General features: G+C 47.5%; 1 protein-coding gene and 1 pseudogene across 1 annotated transcript in view; both read left to right on the top strand.

The window, feature by feature from the left end:
• The window catches only part of LOC124721440 (complex I assembly factor ACAD9, mitochondrial-like), a 103,809-nt gene that overhangs the window by 10,789 nt on the left and 71,800 nt on the right, over window positions 1–21,220 (top strand). The gene's annotated exons all lie outside the window — the stretch shown is intronic.
• Window positions 9,533–9,650, top strand: LOC124723981 (annotated as a pseudogene).

The raw sequence follows: 21,220 nt of genomic DNA, 5'->3' as shown, positions 1-21,220 counted from the left end.
CGAGCTACGGTAACTTTTAAGTTTTACACCTGCTTTCTGCATTGCGCTCCAGGAAACCTGGTTCCCGGCATTGCAGACCCCTGTCAGTGGAGTTTGCGTTGTCCAAAACTCAGTCTGTAGTGAACCTGTGCCCCTTCAAACCCCTCTTGAAGCTGCGGCTGTCAGAATAAGGACGACACAGGAAATAACTGTCTGGGATGTATATCTTCCTCCAGATGGTGCAGTACCCCTGAATGTATTAGCTGCACTGATTGATCAACTCCCTAAACTTTTCATACTTTGGGGAGATTTTAATGCCCGTAACCCCTTGTGGGGTGGCACCGTGCTTCTTGGCCGAGGCAGAGATGTCGAAACTTTACTGTCTCAGTTCGACCTCTGCCTCTTAAATACTGGGGCCGCCACACGTGTCAGTGTGGCTTGTGGTAGTTACTCGGCCATTGATTTATCAGTTTGCAGCCCAGGACTTCTCCCTTCTCTCCACTGGAGAGCACATGACAACCTGTGCAGTAGTGATCACTTCCCCATCTTTATGTCACTGCCCCGGCATCAGGCCCACAGACGCCTGTCCAGATGGGCTTTAAACAAGGCAGACCAGGAAACTTTCACCTCTGTGGTCACCGTTGACTCTGCCCCACACGGGAACACCGATGTGATGGTTGAGCAGGTGACTGCAACAATCGTTACTGCAGCAGAAAATGCGATCCCTTGCCCTTTAGGGTGCTCCCAATGTAGGGTGGTCCCTTGGCGGTCGCCGGAAGTCGCTGAGGCAATTATGGTGCGTCGGCGAGCTCTACAGCGGCATAGGTGGCATCCTTCCCTGGAGCACCTCATAGCCTTTAATTGGCTCCATGCCCACATTCCCCAGCTTATCAGAAGACAGAAGCAGGAGTGTTGGGAGAGATAAGTCTTGACCATTGGGTGCCATATGTCATCTTCCCAAGTGTGGACGAAAATCAGATGTCTTTTTGGGTACCAGACCCCAACAGGTGTCCCTGGCATTAACATCAGTGATGTGTTATCTACCGACGCAAACACGATTGCTGAGCACTTTGCTAAGCACTATGCTTGAGCCTCTGCATTGGAGAACTACCCCCCAGCCTTGTGCACCCTCAAATGGCGGATGGAAAGGAAAGTCCTCTCGTTCGCTGCATGCCACAGTGAACCATTAATGCCCCATTTGCAGAGTGGGAGCTCCTCAGAGCTCTTGCACATTGCCCCGATACAGGTCCTGGGCCAGATTGGATCCACAGTCGGATGATTAAACGTCTCTTATCTGACTACAAGCGACATTTCCTCACCTTCAACCAGATCTGGTGCGATGGCATCTTTCCATCGCGATGGTGGGAGGGCATCATCATTCCGGTGCTTAAAGCCGGTAAAATCCAGTTTGATGTGGATAGCTATCGACCCACCCGTCAGCCTCACTGTTCTTTGTAAGGAACATATGGTGCGTCGGCGGTTGGGTTGGGTCCTGGAGCCACGTGGTCTACTGGCTCCATGTTAGGTCGGCTTCCACCGGGGCCACTCTACCGCTGATAATCTTGTGTCCCTTGAGTATGCCATCCGAACAGCCTTTTCCAGATTGCAACACCTAGTTGCCATCTTTTTTATTTATGAAAAGCGTATGACACGACCTGGCGACATCATATCCTAGCCACTTTATATGAGTGGGGTATCCGAGGCCCACTCCAGATTTTTATCCACAATTTCCCGTTGCTTCATACTTTCCATGTCCAAGTTGGTGCCTCCCATAGTTCCCCTTATATCCAGGAGAATGGGGCCCCGCAGAGCTTCTTTTTTATTGGCCATTAATGGTCTAGCAGCAGCTGTAGGGCAGTCCGTCTCACCTTCCCTGTATGCAGACAACTTCTACATTTCCTACTGCTCCACCAGTACTGGTATTGCTATGGGGAACCATCCACAAGGCACAGTCATGGGCTCTAGCCCACAGTTTCCAGTTTTTGGTCGCAAAGTCGTGAGTTATGCACTTCTGTCAGTGTCGTACCGTTCATCTGGAACCAGAACTTTACCTTAATGTCAATCTACTCACCATAGTGGAGACATATCAATTCTTAGGAATGGTTTTTGACCGCCGATTGACTTTGCTACCTCACCTCTGTCAGCTTAAGTGAAAGTGCTGCCAGCACCTCTATGCCCTCCGCTGTCTGAGCAGCACCAACTGGGGTGCAGATCGCTCTACGCTGCTGCAGCTCTAGAGAGCCCTTGTTCTAACCCACCTTGACTATGGGAGTGTGGTTTATTCTTCGGCAGCACCCTCAGTGTTGTGTTCACCTAGTGACAGGAGCTTTCAGGATGAGTCCAGTGACCATCGTCCTGGTGGAGGCCGGAGTCCCACCATTACAGGTTAGGCTTGCGCAATTGCTCTCCAGCTACGTTGCAAACGTTCGTAGTTCTCCTGCGCATCCGAATTACTGTCTCATTTTCCATCCCACGGTGGTTCATCTCCCTCATCGGTGGCCCAGGTCAAGGCTTACAATTGCAGCTCGTGTGCGACCCCTTTTCTCTGAACTGGAGTCCTTACCTTTACCACCTATACTTTAGGTTCATTCACGAATACCTCCATTGTGTACACCTACGCCGCGGCTTCACCTGGGCCTTTCACGTGGCCCTAAGGACTCAGTTAACCCTGCGACTCTCCGCTGTCACTTCCTCTCTATTCTCAACATGCACCGGGGCCATGAAGTGGTTTACACAGATAGCTGCAAGGTTGTGCACCTTTGGGAGATGGAATGGCATAACCTCAGTATGTACAACAAGCTGCATGCCATTAAGGAAACTACGAATGTGTGGAAAAGCTCCGTGCGTGCTCCTCGCAGGGACTCTGTGGTTCTCTGTCGGCGCCACATTGGCCACACATGGCTGATGCATGGTTACCTCCTCCATCGCGAGGACCCACTTCGGTGTCTCTGTGGCTCACGAAGGATGGTTGTCCATCTCTTACTGGACTGCCCACTTTTAGCCCCTCTGTGGCAGACTTTTAACCTTCCCAGCACCCTGCCTTTGGTGTTGGGTGACAATGCTTCAACTGCAGATTTAGTTTTACATTTTATTCATGAGGGAGTTTTTATTGTACCATCGAAGGGTGGACATTTAGCCTTCTCTCCAAGGCCGCCACCCTCCCTCCATTTTAACTGTCACACTTTCTTTGCATTTGTTTTTTCTTGGTGGTTGTCTTTTCCCTACATTTATTCATCTCCCCTTGTCTTTTTGGGGTGGACATTTTAATGTGTTGCAGAGTGGCTGACTTATCCTCTTTTATTAGTGTGATCAGCCAGCCCAGACCATCTGCTCTATGGTTTTAATATCTTCTAATTTTCCTTGTGGTGTATGTTTTCCCTGTTTCATGTTCATTCCATTAGTTTTCTTTTTAGATGTGGTTCCTCATTACTTTTCCCCTTTTACTTTCTCAAATGTACTTTGGGTGTTTTTGTACCTTGAGCCTTGCTTGCATCAGGAAAGATGGACTGATGACCTTGTAGTTTGGTCCCTTTATACCCCAAACCAACATCTTGGTCCTGTTGCTCTTCCAGTCACTGAAACTATGTAATTCCTGGGTGTAATGCTCAATAGGATACTTTCTTGGTCCTTCCATGTGTCTTACCCAGCAGCCCGCTGCTGCCTAGAGGTGCAGCGACAGCGGAGGGTCTGGCGCGTCGCTTGAGACACCCCAGGTGTCGCTTGCTGCGTCCGCTGACTCAGCCACCGAGGCACCTTCTAGTGTACCCGGCGAGTTGGGGCCACCCTTACCTCAGGGTGAGTGGCGTTGCTCGAGGCGGAGGGTCAATGTCGAGGCTGGACCCGCCCGTTCATCCTGTCAGTGGGCAGTTGGCCGCTCCTTCAACAGGGCCCGAGCAGGCACACAGGGGCAAAGACTTGCTGGTTATTTTGAGCTCCAATGTTAGGTGGGTGATGGAGTCCTTTAAGGAAATAGCGTACAGGACTGGAAATAATTCTAATGTGCACTCGGTTTGTCTGCCGGGGGGCCTCATCCAAGATGTGGAGGTGGCCTTGCCTGCGGCCATCATGCATATGGGGTGCAGTTGTCTGCAAGTAGTTGCTCACATCGGCACCAATGATGCCTGTCGCTTGGGTTCTGACGCGATCCTCAGTTTGTACAGGCGGCTGGGGGATTTGGTGAAGGGTGCAAGCAGAGCTCTACTTGCAGCATCGTTCCCAGAGTGGATTGGGGTCCTTTGGTTTGGAGCCGAGTGGAGGGTCTCAACCAGTGGCTTCGTCGACTCTGTGATGGTCTTGGCTGCAGATTTCTAGACTTGTGCTATTGGGTGGGGAATTGTAGGACGCCCCTAGATAGGTCAGGGGTGCACTACACAAAGGAAGTGGCTACTCGGCTAGCAGAGTAATTGTGGCGTGCACATGGGGTTTTTTTTAGGCTAGGCAGTAGTGCAAGGTGTCCTGATGAACACTCACCAGTCGACGTGCAGGCAGGAAAATCAGGACGTGCCCATTATAAAGACACTTCAGCTTTCAAGATATTAGCACTAAATTTTCAGTGTGTTCGGAATAAAGTTCCTGAATTTACTGCCCTCCAGGAAGCGTGTGGCACGCAAATTATTCTCGGGACTGAGACCTGGCTGAACCCTGAGATAGGAAGTTCTGAAATATTTAGTGAGGGTTGGAACGTGTATCGGAAAGACAGATTAGACACCGTAGGAGGTGGTGTCTTGATTGCAGTTGACAAAAATATTGTGTCTACTGAGGTCGAAGTAGAGTGTGATTGTGAAGTTATCTGGACATGTTTAACAGGGCTAGGAGAAATAAAGTTAATTGTTGGGTGTTATTACCGGCCACCAGGTTCCACTGTGACAGTTCTAGAATCCATATCGCAGAAGTACCCAGATCATGCTATATTAGTCGGAGGTGACTTCAACCTACCTAGTATAGACTGGGATGTCTATGGATTCATTACAGGTGGTACAGACATGCCGTCGTGTGAATTACTTTTGGACACATTATCCGAAAACTGTCTTGAGCAGCTAAATCAACAGCCAACGCCTAATGGAAATATTTTAGATCTGGTAGCCACAAACAGACCAGACCTCATTGATGGTGTCAGTGTTGAGACAGGGACTAGTGATCATGATGTTGTCATTACGATTATGGTTACGAAAGTTAAAAAGGCGGTCAAGAAGGCTAGGAGAGTATTCTTACTAGAAAGACCAGATAAGCAGTTGTTAGCATCCTACTTAGTAAATGAATCGATTTCATTTACTTCCAGTACGATGGACGTGGAAGAATTATGGGCAAATTTTAAACACATTGTAAATCATGCATTGGAGAAGTATGTGCCAAAAAAGTGGGTTACAGACGGAAAAGACCCACTGTGGTTTAACAGCGCAATTCAGAGAAAGCTCAGGAAGCAAAGACAGTTGCACTCGCGGTACAAGAAAGATCGAGAGAATGAGGACAGGCAAAAGTTAGTAGAAATTCGTGCTGCTGTAAAAAGAGCGATGCATGAAGCATACAACCACTACCACCGTCATACCTTAGCAAAAGATCTTGCTGAAAACCCAAGGAAATTCTGGTCTTACGTAAAATTGGTAAGCAGGTCGAAGGCTTCCATACAGTCACTCACTGATCAGTCTGGCCTGGCAACGGAAGACAGCAAAATGAAAGCTGCTATTTTAAATTTAGCATTTGAGAAATCTTTCACGCAGGAGGATCGTACAAACATACTGCTGTTTAAGTCTCGTACAGATTCCAATTCGGTTTTACAGAGAGTACTCTACTGCATTGGCTCCTTACTTAACTTGCATTTATTGCGAATCTCTTGCCCAATGTAAAGTCCCAAGTGACTGGAAAAAAGCTCAGGTGACGCCTGTATATAAGAAGGGTAGATGGACAGATCCTCAAAGTTACAGACCAATATCCTTAACATCGGTTTGTTGCAGGATTCTCAAACATATTCTCAGTTCGAATATAATGAATTTCCTTGAGACAGAGAAGTTGCTGTCCATGCATCAGCATGGCTTTAGAAAGCATCGCTTCTGCGAAATGCAACTTGCCCTTTTTTCACATGGATGAAGGGTATCAGACGGATGCCATATTCCTTGACTTCCGGAAAGCGTTTGACTCGGTGCCCCACTGCAGACTCCTAACTAAGGAACGGGCATATGGGATTGGTTCCCAAATATGTGAGTGGCTCGAAGACTTCTTAAGTAATAGAGCCCAGTACGTTGTCCTCGATGGTGTGTGTTCACCGGAGGTGAGGGTATCATCTGGAGTGCCCCAGGGAAGTGTGGTAGGTCAGCTGTTGTTTTCTATCTACATAAATGATCTTTTGGATAGGGAGGATAGCAACGTGCGGCTGTTTTCTGATGATGCTGTGGTGTACGGGAAGGTGTCGTCGTTGAATGACTGTAAGAGGATACAAGATGACTTGGACAGGATTTGTGATTGGTGTAAAGAATGGCAGCTAACTCTAAATATAGATAAATGTAAATTAATGCAGATGAATAGGAAAAAGAATCCCGTAATGTTTGAATACTCCATTAGTAGTGTAGCACGTGACACAGTCAGGTCGATTAAGTATTTGGGCATAACACTGCAGAGCGACATGAAGTGGGACAAGCATGTAACGGCAGTTGGGAAGGCGGATAGTCATCTTTGGTTCATTGGTAGAATTTTGGGAAGATGTGTTTCATCTGTAAAGGAGACTGTTTATAAAACACTAATACAACCTATTCTTGAGTACTGTTCGAGCGTTTGGGATCCCTATCAGGTCGGATTGAGGAGGACATAGAAGCAATTCAGAGGCAGGCTGCTAGATTTGTTACTGGTAGGTTTGATCATCACGCGAGTGTTACGGAAATGCTTCAGGAACTCGGGTGGGAGTCGCTGGAGGAAAGGAGACGTTCTTTTCGTGAATCACTACTGAGGAAATTTAGAGAACCAGCATTTGAGGCTGATTGCAGTATAGTTTTACTGCCGCCAACTTATATTTCACGGAAAGACCACAAAGATAAGAAAAGAGAGATTAGGGCTTGTACAGAGGCATATTGGCAGTCATTTTTCCCTCATTCTGTTTGGGAGTGGAACAGGGAGAGAAGATGCTAGTTGCGGTATGAGGTACCCTTCACCACGCACCATATGGTGGATTTCGGAGTATGTATGTATATGTATATGTATGCCAGTCCCTCAGTGTCCTACATGTCCTCAGTGGCACTTTCTGGGGAGCACATCGAACCACCCTCCTCCATTTCTACTGGTTTCTTGTGCATTTGAAACTAGACAATGGGTGTTTCATTTCTGCATCTGCACATCTGTCCATCTTACACTGTCTCAATACTTTCCACCATCGTGGTATCCATTTGGCCACTGGCACCTTTTACATTAGCCCGGTTGAGAGTCTGTATGCAGAAGCTGCCGAACTAGTGCTGTCCTACCTCTGTGACTTTCTCCTCAGCAGATATGCATGCCGTTTGTCTGCCATGTATGACCACGAATCCTATGCCTCCTTCTGCAGGCTCCTTTGATCACCAGTGTGGGGTGTGTCCCTCTTGTCTGTTACCTCCTGGAGTTCGCTTTCAGCTCATGCTCTGGCTTCACGACGCTTGCCACTTTCCCAATGGGTGTGAACCCTACACCACCTTGGCTTTGTGTGGCAGCAAGTGTTCACCTTGGCCTTTATTCGCTTCCTAAGGACAGTACTCCAGCCTCGCTCTATCACTTTCAGTTTCACAACCTTCACATGGAACTTCGCAATAGTACCTTTGTGTTCAATGATGGCTCTCGGATTGACTGCAGTGTTGAGTGTGCCTTCGTCATTGGCACTGACATTTCTCGATATCTGCTTCTGGTACACTGTTCAGTATTTACAGCAGAGCTCTTCATCCTGCATCAGGCAATGCAGTACGTCCGGCGATACACACTTTTCAATTGCGTTATCTGCTCCGACTCTTTCAGTGCCCTTCAAAGCCTCCGTATGCTATACACTGTCCCTCCTTTAGTGCAAAGGGTCCAGGAAAGCTGTTACTAGCTCACCCTTGATGGAGCTGCTGTGGTGTTCGTGTGGTTTCCTGGCCATGTTCGTCTGGCAGGAAACGAGGCCACTGATGCTGCTGCCAAGGCTGTAGTCCTCGTACCTCGGCTCACTAGTTCATGCATTCTCTCCAATGATCTCTGTGTTGCCATCTGTCAGAGGGTAGTGTCACTTTAGCATCACCACTGGTCCTCCCTTCATGGGAACAATCTCCAGGTTATTAAGCCTCTTCCAGTGGCTTGGATGACCTCTCGGCCCTCTCTCCATGCTGAGATCATTTTAGCTGGGTTGTGTATCAGGCACTGTCTTTTTAGCCATCACCATTTTTTAAGTGGTGCTCCCCCACCACTTTGTGCTCATTGTGTTCAACCTTTGATGGTCCGCCATTTCTTGATGGAATGCCCTTTTTTAACCACTTATGTTCTCATTTGTGTTTGCCGTCTGAATTATCAGCCATTTTATCAAATGACATCTGGGCTGTCGACCGCGTTTTACTTTTTTATCCGTTGTAGCTATATGACGAAGGACATTTAATCTGTAGTTCAGGACCTCCCTTTCTCTATGGCGTATTTTATAGACATTTCTCCATGTGCTTGTTTTTAGCTGTCTTCTCTTGCGTCGATTGGGATTAACATGTAGTAGTTTTTAAAACCTCTCTTTGTCTTCTTGTTCTACAGTTCTGACATGGGCACTTATGACCCTAGTTGTTTTTGTGCCACAAAACAAAACAATCATGATTTGTACCCATTAAGTAGTTTACTATGTGCTTATTTCTATCTGCTATGATTCCATTCAATTTTGAGAGTTTTATCTGCCATCACTTCTTTCACATCTGACAGTTTTGTTAATATGAAAAATACTGAGTTGCACCATGGAGTCCACGCAAATCTGTAGGTCCTCCAATAACTGGCTGGGTAACTCAGTTCAAAGGTTAAGGAAGGCAATAGGATTGTGGCTAGTCAAGCATTTCAGTGTTTGAAGCAACATTCAGGTTGATGGCAGCTGGTTTGGTACACCATAGGCTGGTATTTTGTTCTCTAAGCATCTATGTAGAACTGTATCAATTGCCTTTTGGGAGTCAAGGAATGTGGAATCAACTTAGGCAGCTCTGTTTGCTGCCGTACGAATTCCATAGGTGAATAGAACAAGTGGAGTAAATGAAAATTCTCCTAAATCCATTTTGATTCTTATGAGAGGATTTTCTGTTTTGAAAAAGGTCTTAACACGCAAACATAATCCACTTTTTGTATTTATACAACAGACCGACTTGAGCAATATAGGCCTATAGTGATTTACATTTGTCTGATGGTCCATCTTTGTAAGAGGAATGATCTGTGCTGTTTCCCATTCACTTATAATGCTTCATTCCTCGAGCATCCTAAGGTAAACTTTTGCTGGAAGGGAACAAGTTCTTTCACATAGTGAGTATAGAATCATACAGACATACTGTAAGATCCTTTTCTTTCTTTAATGACGTGTAGTTGAGTTTTTAGTTTGCTATCACTAGTTTCAGGCAACGGCCTTGCCACAGTGGATACATTGGTTCCCGTGAGATCACCGAAGTTAAGCGCTGTCGGGCATGGTCGGCACTGGGATGGGTGACCATACCGGCCGCCATGCGCTGTTGCCATTTTTTGGGGTGCACTCAGCCTTGTGATGCCAATTGAGGAACTACTCGACCGAATAGTAGCGGCTTCAGTCAAGAATACCGTCATAACGACCGGGAGAGCGGAGTGCTGACCCCATGCCCCCCCCATCCGCATCCTCCACTGAGGATGACATGGCGGTCGGATGGTCTCGGTAGGCCACTCGTGGCCTGAAGACGGAGTGCTTTATCATTAGTTTGAATATCCATCATATTGGAATCCTTCTGACAACTGGAAGGAGGAATTGTAGTATGATTTTCTGCTGCAAAACAATTTGGATAAATGGAATTCCATTTCAGCCTCATCTGTGGCATCCTCCTTTTGATGCTCGTATCATCCTTAAGTGACTGGATAGATATCTTTGATCAGTTTACTGACTTTATTTAAGACAAAAAAACTTATGATTTTTCTCAAATTGGTAGACAGACTTTTACTTTTTATTTCATTAGATGCTTTTCTCATTGGTTAGAGTTTACTGTGCCACCGATGACAAGGTCTTTATAGATAGGGGAAGGGCAGGAAGGAAAGCAGCCATGCCTTTTACAAAGGAACCATTTGGGCATTTACCTTAAGTGATTTAGGGAACCATGTAGAATATAAATCTAGACAACTGGATGAGAATTTGAACTGCCATCCTTCCCAATGTAAGTTTGTGTCTTACCACTGCACCACCATGCTCAGTCATTGCAGAAGATAAAAAAAAATGAAAACTCCAAAAATACTTTCCTGTTGTTCTAGTTGTAATTTCCAAAATACGGTTCCTTCTGTTATCTCATGTAAATGTTACCAGAATGAATAGGTAATAGTTCAGGCCATGTTTTTGGTTCACACTGCTGCAATATGTTTATACTTTATAATAAATGCTGCTTCCAAAGACTTTCATTGTGTTGTTATAATATTCGTTACATAGCATAACTCTGTGTATACATTGTGGCCATAATTTAGTTAATGATATTCAATTAAACGACCCACCCTGATAGTGCATTCGGGAGGGGGGGTGTCGTTTCAAACCTGCCTCTGGCCGTCCAGATTTAGATTTTCAATAATTTCCCTAAATTGCTTCAGGCAAATGGTATGGTGGGATGGTTCCTCTGAAAGGGTGTGGCCACTTTCCTTCTCCACCTGTCCCTAATCTGAGCTTGTGCTCCATCTCTGATGATGGGACGTTGAACACTTGCTGTCTCCTCCTCCTCCCCCCCCCCCCCCCCAACTCAACCCCACACCCCACTCTCCGCCCCCCCTCACCCCCATGCCCCCACTGTCCCCCTCCTCTGTGTGCAGCAGAACTAATGTGTACTCCTTTCTGGAAACTAAGCCTTTGTTTTGTGTTGAGCACCTGGAGGATACGTTTGGGGAAATGACAGCTCTGTCCAAATGGCACAATGAGTTGGTTTTGATTCAGACGGCATCCCCAACCCAGTTCCGGGCATTACTCATGGCAGACTGGGTGATATTCCTGTTTCGGTCGCTCCCCACAAAAGCCTCAGTATGGTCCAGGGAATTATTATTCATTTCGACCTTCTGTTACAGTCCGATCACGAGCTGCATGCCAATTTAGAACAGTGGGGTGTTCATTTCATCCAGCGCATTTACAGGGGAGCCAAAGACAATAAGGTTGCCACTGGTGCCTTCATCTTGGCCTTTGAGAGTGATTCATTACCTGATGGTGTACCAATGTGATGTCAAACTCTACGTCCCTCTCCCTATGCGGTGGTTTAAGTGCTGGAAATATGGGCACATGTCCTCCCGGTGCACTTCCAGCACCACATGTAGAGATTGTGGACATTCGCTACATCCGAATACTCCATGTGCGCCTCCTCCCACCTGTGTGAACTGTGGACAGCATCATTCCCCCTGCTCGCCAGACTGCCCAGTAGTCCAAAAGGAGTGCAAAATTATGGAGTATCAGACCTTGGACAGGCTGTCTTACCACGAGGCTAAACTGGAATAACTAAAGACTAAACCCTGTTCCCATGCAATCTTCTTATGCTGCCACCATGATGGCATCACCAGTGATGACGCCGTTATGCGTATCATCTAAGGCTACACCAGTGGGCCCTCAGGGCCACCCATCTTCCTCCCCCCTCCAGTTGGCTGGGGGCACATCTTCTCCCGTTGCTCCAAAAGCATCTACTTCGGGAGCAAGGCCGCCCCCCTCCAAATCCAGGGGACACCAGTCACCTCCCCCCAGCTGCAGAAGCCTCCTTCGGCTCATCTCGTGCGGAAGGGGTCCCTTGAGACCCTCTCTCCCAAGGTCTCCACTAATGCCACACCAGACACTCACCAGTGCCTAAAGGAGCCAAAAGCTGCTGGACGGAGAGCTTCACGGTCTTCCTCCATGCCTGAAGCTACTTCGGAGAAGTCCTCCCAGCAACCCCCTGAAGAGAATTGACAGGTTAAGCAAACGAAGAAGAAGACTAAGAAACAGGTCCCCCAGGTGGCCCAGACACCACTACACACTACCAGTTCTGCACCTGAGGATGAGGTGGATATCTTAGTGTCCCCTGAGAACCCATATCTCACTGATGCCTCTTCCACAGGGGAATGGATACAAATACTCAATCGGTGGCAGCAGGTGACCCTGAGGTGTAACCTGCCTCCCTGTGTGCTTCATGCCTTCCCAGTCGCATGATGATGTCATCCTCCAGTGGAATTGCGGCAGTTTTTTCCACCAACTGGCTGAGCTATGGCAACTATTAAGTTTTGCACCTGCTTTCTGCATTGCCCTCCAGGAAACCTGGTTCCCGGCAAAGTGGACCCCTGGCCTCCGCAGCTATAAGGGATATTACAGGAACCGTAGTGACTATAATCGAGTGTCAGGTGGAGTTTGCGTTTATGTCCAAAACTCAGTCTGTAGTGAAACTGTGCCCCTTCAAACCCCTTTTGAAGCAGTGGCTGTCAGAATAAGGACGATGCAGGAAATAACTGTTTGCAATGTATATCTTCCTCCAGATGATGCAGTACCCCTGAATGTATTAACTGCACTGATTGATCAACTCCCTAAACCTTGCCTACTTTTGGGTGATTTTAACGCCAATAACACCTTGTGGGGCAGCGCCATGCTTACTGGCCGAAGTAGAGATGTCAAAAATTTGCTGTCTCAGCTCGACCTCTGCCTCCTAAATACGGGGGCCCCCCCACACGTTTCAGCATGGCTCATGGTACTTACTCAGCCATTGATTTATCACTTTGCAGCCCAGGATTTCTCCCATATGTCCACTGGAGAATCCCCAATAACTTGTGTGGTAGTGACCACTTCCCCATCTTCCTGTCACTCCCCTGGCATCATGCCCACAGACACCTAACCAGATGGGCTGTAAACAAGGCAGACTGGGAAGCTTTCACCTTTGCTGTCACTGTTAAATCACGCCCACATGGTACCGTCAATGTGGTGGTTGAGTGGGTCACTAGAACGATCGTTACTGTGGTGGAAAATGTGATCCTTTGTTTCTTAGGGTGACTCCGACGAAAGTCAGTATCTTGGTGGTCACCGGAAATTGCTGAAGCCATTTAACAGTGTAGGCGAGCTCTACAGCGACATACGTGGCAACATTCTCCAACATCAGATGTATTTTTGGGTACCAGACCCCAACAGGTGTCACTGGCATTAACATCGATGGCGTGTTATTTACCAACACAAACATGACTGCCGAGCACTTTGCTGAGCACTATGCCTGGGCTTCTGCATCAGAGAACTACCCGCCAGCCTTTTGCACTATCAAACAGCGGATGGAAGGGAAAGTCCTCTCGTTCACTACATGCCACAGTGAACCCTATAACGCCCCATATATGGAGTGGGAGATCCTCAGTGCCCTTGCACATTGCCCCAATACAGCTCCTGATCCAGATTGGATCCACAGTCAGATGATTAAACATATCTCATCCGACTTCAAGCAATATCTCCTCATCATCTTCAACTGGATCTGGTGTGATGGTATCTTTCCATCGCAACAGTAGGTGAGCACCATCATGCCAGTGCTCAAACCCGGTAAAAACCAGCTTGATGTGGATAGCTATCGGCCCATCAGCCTCACCAACGTTCTTTGTAAGCTGCTAGAACGTTTGGTGTGTTGGCAGTTGGTTTGTCTCCTGGAGTTACGTGGCCTACTGGCTCCATGCCAGGGTGGTTTCCACCAGGGTTACTCTACCACTGATAATCTTGTCACTCGCGTCTGCCACCCAAACAGCCTTTTCCAGATGGAAACACCTTGTTGCCTTCTTTTTCGATTTATGAAAAGCCTATGACTTGACCTGGCGACATCATATCCTTGCTCCATTATATGAGTGGGGTCTCTGAACCGGCTCCCGATTTTTATCCAAACTTTCGTGTCGCTCTGTGCTTTCTGTGTCCAAGTTGGTGCCTCCCATAGTTCCCCCCCCCCCCCCCCCCCCCCCCCATCATATCGAGAAGAATGGGGTCCCGCAGGGCTCTGTATTGAGTATATCTCTATTTTTAGTGGCCATTAATGGTCTAGCAGCAGCTGTCGGACCATCCGTCTCACCTTCTCTGTATGTAGACGATTTCTGCATTTCGTACTGCTGCCCCAGTACTGCTGTTGCTGAGCGGCGCCTACAGGGAGCCATCCACAAGACACACCCATGGGCTGTAGCACATGGCTTCCAGTTTTCAGCCGTGAAATCGTGTGTCATGCACTTCTGTTGGTATCGTACCATTCATTCAGAACTAGAACTTTACCTTAATGATGACCCATGCAATGTAGTGGAGACATATTGATTCTTAGGACTGGTTTTTGACATCAGATTGATTTGACTTCCTCACCTTCGTCAGCCTAAGTGGAAGTGCTGGCAGGACCTCGATGCCCTCTGCTGCCTGAGCAACACCAACTGGGGTGCAGATCACTCTACACAGCTGCAGCTCTACAAGAGCCCTTGTTCAATCCCACATTGACAATGGGAATCTGGTTTATGGTTTGGCAGTGCCCTCAGCATTGCGTTTACTTGATCCTGTGCACCACTGTGGTGTTCGATGAGCGATGGGATCTTTTAGGACAAGTAGACTGACCAGTATCCTGGTGGAGGCCGGAGTCCCTCCATTGAAGGTTAGGCGTGCACAACTGCTCACCAGTTATGTTGCACATATTCGTAGTTCTCCTGAGCATCCGAAATACCACCTCGTTTTCCCAGCCACTGCGGTTCATCTCCTGCATCGGCGGCCCAGGTCAGGGCTTACAATTTTGGTTCATGTCCGTTCCTTTCCGCCCGAACTGGAGTCATTCCCTTTACCACCTCTACTCGAGGTCGATTCACATTCACCTCCATGGTGTAAACATAGGCCAAAGCTTCGCCTGGTCCTTTCACATGGCCCTAAGGACTCAGTTAACCCCACCACTCTCCCCTGTCACTTCCTCTCGATCCTTGACGTGTTCCGGGGCTCTGAAGTGGTTTACACTGATGGCTCGATGACTGTGGTCGTGTTGGCTTTGCCTAAGTCCACAGAGGCCATATTGAGCAACATTCCTTGCCCAATGGCTGCAGTGTATTCAGTGCAGACCTGATGGCCATATCAGGTGCACTTGAGTACATCCGTTCATGCCCTGGCTAGTCATTTCTTCTCTGTACTGACTCCCTGAGCAGCTTAAAAGCTATCGACCAGTGCTACCCTAATCATCCTTTGGTAGCATCCATCCAGGAGTCCATCTATGCCCTGGAACGTCCATTCGTTCAGTGGTGTTTGTGTGGGCCCCGGGTCATGTTGGAATCCCAGGAAATGAACTTGCAGACAGGCTGGCCAAACAAGCTACATGGAAACCGCTTCTGGTGATAGGCATCTCTGTCACTGACCTGTGTTCATTATTACGCCGCCAGGTTTTTCGGCTTTGGGAGATAGAGTGGCATAGTCTCCATACGAACAACAGACTGTGTGTCATTAAGGAGATTATGAATGTGTGGAAGACTTCCATGCAGACCTCTTGCAGGGACTCGGTGGTTCTCTGCTGGCTCCGCATTTGCCATACGTGGCTAACATGTGGTTACCTCCTCCATTGCAAGGACACATCTTGGTGTTGCTGTGGCTCCCCTATGACAGTCGTCCACATCTTGCTGGACTGCCCAATTTTAGCCGCTTTGCGATGGAATTTTAACCTTCCCAGCACCTTACATTCAGTGTTGGGCAACAGTGACTCAACAGCAGATTTAGTTTAACATTTTATTCATGAGGGTTTTTTTTAACATATCATTTAAGGGGCTTTGCAGGGTAGCCATGCAGTCTGAGGTGTCCTCTCACGGTCTGCGCGGCTCCCACCGTCGGAGGTTCGAGTCCTCCCTCGGGCATGGGTGTATGTGTTGTCCTTAGGGTAAGTTAGTTTAAGCTAGATTAAATAGTGTGTAAGCTTAGGGACCCATGTCCTCAGCGGTTTAGTCCCATAAGACCTTACCACAAATTTCCAAAATTTCTTTTAAGGGTGTGGATTTGGCCTTCTCTCCGGGCCCTGCACCCTCCTACATTTTAACTCTCTATCACCCTTTCTTTGCATTTTTTTGTCCTGATGTTCATCTTTTTCCTTCATGTGTTCATCTTGCCTTGTCTTTTGAGGTGGACGTTTCAGTGTGTTGCAGAGTGCTTGGCTCAACCTCTTTTATTCTTGTGATCAGCCAGCCCAGACCTTCTGCTCTTCCCCCTGTGGGTCCGACGTTATAATGGGCCCGAGGAATTCCCACCTGTTGTAAGACATGACTGAAAGGAGTTTCACATGTTTTGGCCTTTATGTGATGGTCCCCTGTAGGGTTTGACCTCCATTCTTCAAAATTTTCCCGAAGAGCGAGCCAATTGGGGAAAGGCACCTTACATGGTGCCTTGTGTCCACCATGCATTGAGATCTGTAGGTAACTTTCTCATTGTCGGGGACTGATGGCCTCAGATTTTAAGTCCCATAGTGCTCAGAGCCATTTTCTCATTGTCACATCGCAGTCCCACCCATTCTCCATCTCTTGGGAGAGGACACCTTCCTGGGTGCATTTTCCACCATGCGCTGTGCAATGTCACTTTGTGCATCGACGAAGACCATGGACATCTTTGTACCTGATATCAAGCATGGCAGCCAGTCCGTTGTGGTGGGGCCACCATGTACCCTGCTGGTTGTAGCTCTCTGACCACAAAGGGATCGCTCTGCTGATGTCTGTGCCGTTAACTCCCCATGTATGCCAAGAAGGGCCCCTGGTCGGAGTGGGTGGCATCAGGGCGGATGACACGCGATGAAGAATAGTCCATCATCTCTTGCTGGTGGTGGAACACCAGCAGTCTCTAAACATTCATGAGCTCAATTCAATGCACAGAAGTATGACCCCAAATCATTCCCCTCCCTGGCCACACCATGGGAGGAATGTCAGACTAAGGATGGCAGTGGATCTTATTCGCCCCGGTACCTTGTATGTTCGAGAGCTGATGGGGTATCTTTCATGACGATGAAGCCTCAGTTTTTGTTGAGCATTCAGAGGACAAGTTTGGGGAGGTGGAGGGCTTGTCCAAAATGAGCTCTGCGTCAGTCTTGATCAAAATAGCATCCTCTGCCCAGTCGTGGGAGTTTCTCGCTTGTGACAAGCTGGGGGATGTTTCTGTTTCCATTACCCCACATAAGAGCTTAAATATGGTCCAAGGTATCATATTTCACAGGGACCTTCTTTTGCAGTCCGATGATGAGCTACGCGTCAATTTAGAGTGGCGAGGTGTTCATTTCGTCCATCGCCTCCGAGGGAAAATCAGGATGCCACCAGTTCCTTCATCTTCGCTTTCGAGGTGGAGACTGGGGTCCCTCCACTGCAGATCAGACGTGCACAATTGCTCACCAGTTACGCAGCAAACATTCGTAGTTCCCTTGAGTATCCAAATTACTGTCTCCTCTTCCCACCCATGGCAGTCCATCTCCCGCATCAGTGGCCCAGGTCGGGGCTAACGATTGCGGGTCACGTGCAGTCCCTTCTCTCCTAACTGGAGTCCTTCCCTTTACCATCATCTCTACTTGTGATCCGTTCATGTACTGTATGCCTCAATGGTGTACGCCCTGGCCACAACTTCGTGTGGACCTTTCATGTGGCCCTAAGGACTCAGTTAACCCTGCGGCTCTCTGCTGTCACTTCCTCTCGATTCTTGACATGTTCCAGGACTCTGAAGTGGTTTACACAGACAGCTCAATGGCTGATGGCCACGTTGGCTTTGCCTATGTTCACAGCGACCATATTGAACAGCATTCCTTACCCGATGGCTGCAGTGTATTCACTGCAGAGTTGGTGCCCATTTCTCGTGCACTCCAGTTTCTCCATTCATGCCCTGGGGAGTCTTTTCTTTTATGTACTGACTCCTTGAGCAGCCTGAAAACTATTGACCAGTGCTACCCTCGTAATCCTTCAGTAGTGTCCATCCAGGAGTCCATCTATGCCCTGTAATGATCCAGTCATTCAGTGGTGTTCATCTGGACCCCTGGTCACGTGCTAATCCCAGAAAATGAACTTGCTGACAGTCTGGCCAAACAGGCTACACGAAACCACTCCTGGAGATGGGCATTCCCACGACTGACCTGTGTTTGTTATTACGCTGCAAGTTTTTTCAGCTTTAGGAGATGGAATGGCAAAATCTCAGTACGCACAACAAACTGCGAGCCATAAGGGGGACCACGAATGTGTGGAACTCCTCGATGAGGTCCTCTCACAGGGACTCCGTGGTTCTCTGCCAGCTCCGCTTTGGCCATGCCTGGGTGATCCACGGCTACCTCCTGCGCTGTGAAGACTCACCTCAGTGTCGGTGCGGCGCCCCGTTGACAGTGGCCCATATTCTTCTGCACTGTCCTCCTTTGGCTGCCCTGTGACTTCATCTGCAGTTGCCGGACTCATTATCATTGATTTTAGCAGACAACGCTTCATCGGCTGATTTGGTTTTACATTTCATCTGTGAGGGTGGGTTTTATCATTCGATCTGAGTTTTAGTGCTTGTTCTTTGTCCCTCTGTGTCCTCCACCCTAGTGCTTTTAGGGTGGAGGTTTTAATGTGTTGCAGGGTGGCTGGCTTTTCCTTTTTTATTTTCGTGGTCGGCCAGCCACTGTAATCTGCTTCCTTGTTTTACTCTCATCTAACTGTTTTTTGCATCTCTCTGTTGTTTTCTTGTTCTCTTTAGTTCCTTTTAGTGGTCCTTTCCTTTCCTTTCCTTTCCTTTCCTTTCCTTTGTTCTTGTGGTTTTTCCTGTCTTTTCGGTTTGTCTTATATGTCTCGTCTATTTTATTCTCACACTTATGGCATTGTTTTATTAGGAACAAGAGACCGATGACCTCGTAGTGTGGTCCCTTTCCCCCCTCTTTTAAACCAACCAACCAACCAACCAACCTTCTTCTCTATGATTTTAATACCTTCTTCTGCTTTTTCTTGTGGTGTAAGTTTTCCCCATTCTTTGTGCTTTCCAGTTGTTTTCTTTTTAGGTGTGGTTCTGCATTTCTTTTCCCACTTTTACTTTCCCAAATGTACTTTGGGTATTGTTTTACCCTGAGCCTTGTTTGTGTCAGAAAGGGACTGATGACCTTGTAGTTTGGTCCCTTTATACCTCAAACAAACAAACCTACCAGTCAATCAACCTCCACCACCACCTCCACCACCAATAACAGCGCATGTTAGCTCACCACTTCTGGTATTCGATGAGGTGTGCTGGCACCAGATTGTATCAGCGAGGTGGATTAATGACAAGAGCCAGGATTCCAACAGCCTTTATGTGCTTTCTAGGCAGTTTGCCACATCCAACTAGGTGAATTCAGATCTGGTCCACTTGTCCCCCCTCGGTTACACAATTTACAAACATTTGGAAACTTTCCCACACTTCCACATTGGCTAACACTGGATACAGACAGATGGGGTGCAAAAATTCTTTACTGGGGATGGGAACGGCTCTGGCCACCATCTACCATTAACTTTGCCAAACAGAATAAACACCAACCCCGTGATGATATGGGGTAAGGCCAGTAAAAGTTAGAAGAAATATATCCAATCAAACTTTTGAGAGGGCTGTATCACAAGGCTTGGAGAAAAAGAAGAATTGTAAGAAAGCTGTACAGATGCAGAATGGTGACTTCAGGACTTTCATACAGAGTGGATGTCCAAAGGGAGAGTTTTAAATAAAACAAGAGGTTTAAAAGCCAATATTCTTACTATATTCCAGTACACTGTGCACAGTCGGTTGTGTCCTGGGGTTGTAAACCAGACCACCAGCCCATCAGGTTGGTTGTGTCAGGTGTTGTTCGGTAGTGGAACAAAGTCCATGAATCATCAAGAGAGAGAGGAGAGGAAAGATGTGCTTGCCTAAAAGAAAGTCCATCTTTTGTCCATGCTCCAGCTGCATCTCACAACCAACACATAATTTTTCCCCCACACTCCCCATTGGTCACTCGGAAGTGGCGCATGGAGTTTTCAGTCTATTAACGAAGGTTGTTGTCTTCAGCCTGAAGACTGGCTTGATGTAGCTTTCCAAACTACTCTGTCCAGTACAAGCTTCTTCACCCGCAAATAATTACTGTAACCAACATCCTTTTGAGTCTCCTCAATGTTCCTCATCTCTTGTTGACCCTCTAAAATTTTTGTCTACACTTACTTCCAAAACCAAATTGGTTATCCCTTGATGTCTCAGATTGTGCCCTATCAACTGGTTTCTTCATTTAGTCAAGTTATGCCACAAATGTGTTGTCAATTCTATTGAGTACCTCCTCATTGGTTACATGATCTACCCATCTAATCTTCAGCAGTCCTCTATAGCTTTAATTCTCTTCTTGTCTAAACTGTTTATCATCCATGTTTCACTTCCATAAAAGGCTACATTCCAGACAAATACCTTCAGAAAATATTTCGTAACACTAAAATCTCTCTGATGCTAACAATTTTTTTTGCAAACAGTTCTTGTCATTACCAGTCAACATTTTATATCATGAGTTATTTTACTGCCCAAATACCAAAACCCATGTACTGCTTTTAGTGTCTCGTTTCCTAACCTAATTGCCGCAGTATTGCCTGATTTAATTCGGCTGTATGTTGTTATCCCCCAGGGAGCTGGCCACTCTTTGATGGGTTCGTGCATGGCTACCACGGGACCCCAGCCTTTGCAGCATTTTTCCTCTTCTGTGCTGCATGTCTATCCTCTTGCTATTCTTTTTCCCCTCCGTTGGGTAACATGTCTGTGGTGTTATTGGGAATGTTCTGCATTGTCAGTCACTGACGTAAGAACCGTCTCATCATTGTATTTCACTCCCTTTTCCTTTCTTTGTTTCCCTTCTCCTCTTGCACCTCTGCTTTGGTGTTTGAAGTTCTTTTTCTTCTTCCTTCCTGTTCACTCCTGAAGGCTTTTCCACACGACTGAGACATAACAGGTGACTGGAAAACGCGTAATTCCGTACCCCGGGTCGACAGGCAGGGTAGGCATGTACCCCTTGGTACAGGCCAGGTCTAGGGAGGGGTGATTGCCTGATCTGCAACCTTCCCAAATTGCCGATTGGTCCCTCTGTCGGGTGTTTGGGAGGTGTGAACAGTTACCTAAGGTAGGTGCGCCCCGTTATGGAGGGGACCCCAGTTG

Source organism: Schistocerca piceifrons, chromosome X (assembly GCF_021461385.2).
Source record: "Schistocerca piceifrons isolate TAMUIC-IGC-003096 chromosome X, iqSchPice1.1, whole genome shotgun sequence".
NCBI classification, from domain to species: Eukaryota; Metazoa; Arthropoda; class Insecta; order Orthoptera; family Acrididae; genus Schistocerca; species Schistocerca piceifrons.
The sequence above is the reverse complement of the archived record's forward strand: the minus strand, read 5'-3'. Positions and strand labels throughout refer to the sequence as shown.